The sequence below is a fragment of the Pollicipes pollicipes genome, unplaced genomic scaffold (genome assembly GCF_011947565.3).
Source record: "Pollicipes pollicipes isolate AB1234 unplaced genomic scaffold, Ppol_2.1 Scaffold_7231;HRSCAF=8579_pilon_pilon_pilon, whole genome shotgun sequence".
In the NCBI taxonomy this organism is placed as follows: Eukaryota; Metazoa; Arthropoda; class Thecostraca; order Pollicipedomorpha; family Pollicipedidae; genus Pollicipes; species Pollicipes pollicipes.
Window position 1 is genome coordinate 11,975,402 of NW_023597034.1, and position 4,592 is coordinate 11,979,993.

Below are 4,592 nucleotides of genomic sequence, written 5' to 3' on the forward strand. Positions count from 1 at the left end.
ATAGTGCAACTGTATCTTTATAAACCGTGAAATTCCACGGGGGTAAAAAAACGCAGCTAAAAAACGTCTTGGCCACAGCATAATGGATGAAGCTAAAAATTTCTCGCAATAAGGCACCAAAAATAAGGACTATCAAAAACAACACCATTGCACCAGTTAATGGTGTCGTACATTTATGAGCTAAAAGGGAGTCTTTCAGATTTGTGTGGATATTTGAACTGAAATAGCCAGCTTGAAGATCACTCGGTGCAGTTCACAGCGCCGCGCTTCTTGAGACCTGAACCCTTCTAGGTGCTGGCCAACACAATCGCGAAGGTGTGGATACTTTTTCGGGGAGACTTTCTCAAGGTCAGCCATGTATCCATGACACCATAAAACGTCATCCAAACATTGGCATTCCGTTGACCATGCGACGATAAAGATCAAGAAAAATGTGACTAACGATTCGTTTATATCTGGCGTTCATGAACATGATTTCCAGATAACAGCCGCAAATTGGCTCTCAATCAGTGTTGTGCATGGTGCGATGACATAATCGAGCAAAGCTGCATTGAGGAACACATTTACGTAACAGAGAAATTTGACAGTCTTGGGCAGCGTGTTCCACTTCAAAGTGGGCCAGTAGTGATAAGTAAGCTTGTTACATCATATCTGATGCCTGCTCCGAAATCTTCAAATGTGGAACATTCCCTTCAACTATGCTTGATTGCTTTCTGGGTCACTGGTGATAACTCTTGACAAAGATTGTAAAGGGGCAGTTTGCAGACATCGGCTTTCTCCTAACCAATTGTCTGCAATTCGTGAAATGCCGTAAGAAGAACTATATTGCAGCGTAAGCACACCAAGCATCGTGGCAAAAACCCAACTTCGGTAGAGGGCTGAAGTTATACGGACCCCATTCGTGACATGGCGAAACGCTCGTGACAAGTTCGCCTTCCAGTATAAGTGTTCGCGTATGGTTCGTGAAAGAGGGAAATTTGACATTTGGCTTGATAGTGCTAGCCTGGTTACATGGCAGGCGATCATCATGAGGGCGCATGACGCGGTAAAGGTCCGTTCGTAGTGCTTGCATAATCGACCGAGAATATATGAATCCATTGAACGTACATTAAAATAATGGGATGGTCGGCTCAGGGTGCTGACAACGAATCATGTCCGGCGAAAATCAGGCCGAAAATCCGTCCCGGCGCAATACTTGTTTTCCGTGTTGTTCACCATTTTGTTCGTGGACTTGACCTGTGCTGTGGACGAGCGATGCGGCGCCAAATAGGTTACCCGATCCTGTTTTCTCATGAGGCCTTGCAATAAAGCAGTTCAATTTTCAACTTGAAGTAAAAAGGTGTTAGATTTTCAGCCCACCATGGGTAGGGGACCAAACGTCGCTTGGCGTGAGAGACCACGATACGGGTGAATTAGTGACGTCGAGATCATGATTGGGTTGTGAGGAGAAGAAGCGCGTGGGCTTACGTTGGATAGGCAAAACAGAAAGCCGTCAAATGTAACATGGTTTGCCGTCGGCGCATCAAGTTATCCACCAATTTGATGACATCATTTTGAGGTCACAAAGAGCTACCCCGTTGCACCCTCCATAGCGACGCTACTACGTGGAAGGATCAAAGAAGATAATCGTTGCGTGATGGCCAAATTTTCTTTACGCCTCTGTAATTCTTTAGGCAAAAATGTTGAGGGCCAAGCCAAGATTGGGGGGGGGGGGGGCAACTCGACATTGGTGGGGCCAGGGTCCTCACAAGAGAAAAGCACGGAGTGGGACAAGTCAGTATTTGGGCGGGGCAGGGGGCAAAGTAGGTGACGCCTCCGGAAAGCCCCTCGAAAACATACAAAGCGTCACTCATAATAACAGTCAATTCGCTGAATCTCTCTTTTCGTTTTCCATCGGAGCGCAAGATTACAGTGGCCTAATCTGAGGAGAGATCAGAATCTAAGGACAGGTCAGGTGAGTTCCAAAATCAGTCTATCGGGAAAATTTTCTTATCCTCCCCCACTCCCATCCACATCTGCACCCCCATCCCCACGCCCAAACAGCAATGGGGATAGCGATTGTGGTTTGTAAGACATCATGGTGATAGGAAAGGAAGCAACTAATACCGATGGTGGCTCGTCGTAGTCGATGTTACTTGCAGGCATCTGGCGTCAAATGGCTTCTTGACCTGGCCGAAAACATCTATGCAGAAATAATGGGCAGGCTGGTTACATCTTGCAGTTTCACACCCACTAGTCATATTAAAAACACGATCCAGCACTTACATCGAATGCTTGCGGCCCATGCCGACGGAAGGGTGTAACATACGGCCTAAGCGTTCCATGATGCGATGGGATCATCTCCAGGCCTTGCGGCCCATGCCGACGGAAGGGTGTAACATACGGCCTAAGCGTTCCATGATGCGATGGGATCATCTCCAGGCCTCATCCGACGCTACAATCTTAAACTTGATCCGTGCACATTGACCTTCTCAAATATACAGTCCCAATCTAATCCAGGAAAAGAAAAATATGCATGATGAGCTGGGAGCTCTTATGCTCTGACGGTAAACGGCCCAAGATATACCAGGAGACAGAGACGTAGTCACGGGGGAGTAGGCCAAAGGAAGCTCCACACCCCATCCATCCCCACCTACCACCACCCTGAGCCAAGAGGTTTACACTAGATGCTGGGCTAGCTCTCATTACTTGGGTCCAAACTCAAAGGAGATTAGAGAAAATTAAATATTTATCCCCGCCTTCTGAAAAGCTCTTGCTATGTGCATACCAGGAGATGGCGGGAAACGACACGATTATGCCAGGCACGGTTATACTGATAGGCATGGGAACGGGGTTTCCGTGGATATCATGGCACATCCACTTTCCGAGAATGTTGGGTATTAATTCTACGGCGACGGATGGAAAGATTCCACTTCAACATGGCATTGGTCCGCCCACTTTCTGAGACAATCCTGCACCTCTGGTTATATTGACAGATGTTGACGTTGCCAGCTGTGGTAATGGGTACGAATGTTTCTGGTTGTATTGGCAGATGTTGGCATTGCCAGCTGTGGTAATGGGCAAGAGTGTTTCTGGCTATATTGGCAGATGTTGGGATTACCAGCTGTGGTGCTGTGGTAATGGGCGCGAATGTTTCGCGAGTGAGACTGTCCTTTAGCACTTCCGGTCGTCTCGGAAGTGGATAAGGTACGTCGTGAGAAGGTGTCTTGCGAGGCGTGGTCTAGGAACATGATTAGGTACGTGGTTAAGTGTCTGGCGAGGTGACTGGCAAGACGGCGAATCGGTAAAAATCGGCACGGTAGGGATAGCAGCGGTGAGAGAGCCACTGGGGAGCTCTGAGACGGACGGTAAGACTGGGGGGCTTTTCGGCCGACTGTAGACGAGATGTAAACAGTTTTCGGAGTGGTGTCGAGTCGTTTATTTACGGGACTAGGCAGCGCGCTCCGCCGTCTTTCCCTGGAGTCTGCTTTCAGTCGAAGTTCGCCTCCCGTCCCCACGCGCGTCAGAAGGTAAACGAGCCCGCCTCGTCGGCTGCTGCTTGAGTCACACCGTTCCGGCGGGGGAGGCGCACGCGCGGTGCGAGAGACAATCGATAAATATAGACTTGCGTCGTCGTCATGAATTCGTGGTATAGTGTAAAGCCCGAGGCGTCAAATGTGCAGGTACCTGTACATGTCATGGTTGAAGTTATTCATCGTGAAGTTGCGACTGTCTGACCTATTTCCGTTTCTTTCAACTGCCCTGGCTATTTGATAAACCCCTGCCGGAAATCGAGAGTTTGCTGCCGTCAGAGACAAGCGGGTCACACCAGTGTTGATGCAGTTCATTATCTCGAGTGGGTTAGTGAACAGACCGAGTAGTGAGTGGATAGGTGGGAGGAGCTATCACACACCTGATTCAGGACTGCCATTGTCACCAGCGAGGCGCCAGCCACTCTCTCTGTTAGCTGGCAGTGGTACACGTTATGACCATCATTCGCATAACGTTCCAAATTTGCACTGGTGAATACGACCGTGATCATAATCAAAGGCGGCGTAAGAAATTTTACCTCTTCATTGCCGTCGCCGTATACATTGTCGCTCTCTGTCCATGACTCATTAAGTGGCTCATTCAAAGATGCATGGTACAGCCACCTTCTTAGCAGATTATAAAGTCGGTCGCTTGCTCATGTAAAGGAATCTCTATCCCAGGAACGCAGCCAAAGGTGGCGGAGCGGGGGAGAGGGCGGTGGGCCCTCATAAAGACAGCATTTTCTCTTTTAATCTACGGATGGGTCTCGACAGCAAGTTGGAAATCGGAGCGATGCTTTTTCTCCGAGCCCTGCCTGCCTACCCCTCTCCCAGCTGCACTATCGGAACGTACCAAATTGCTACGCCATTTCAGAAGTGAACCAAAATACAGGGATATTTGAAATGGTTTGTGACTCGAAAATGTTTGGGAATACTTGTACTTCAAGGGATATTCGAGACCCTGGGTTAAAACCGATCCGTACCCCTCGAGAGCGTCGTGGTTGAGATGGAGCAAGCGGGTCAAGCGATATGCGGCCGTGTGGTTTTCATTTGGCTGCCGTATTTCGGCATAATACGACACGT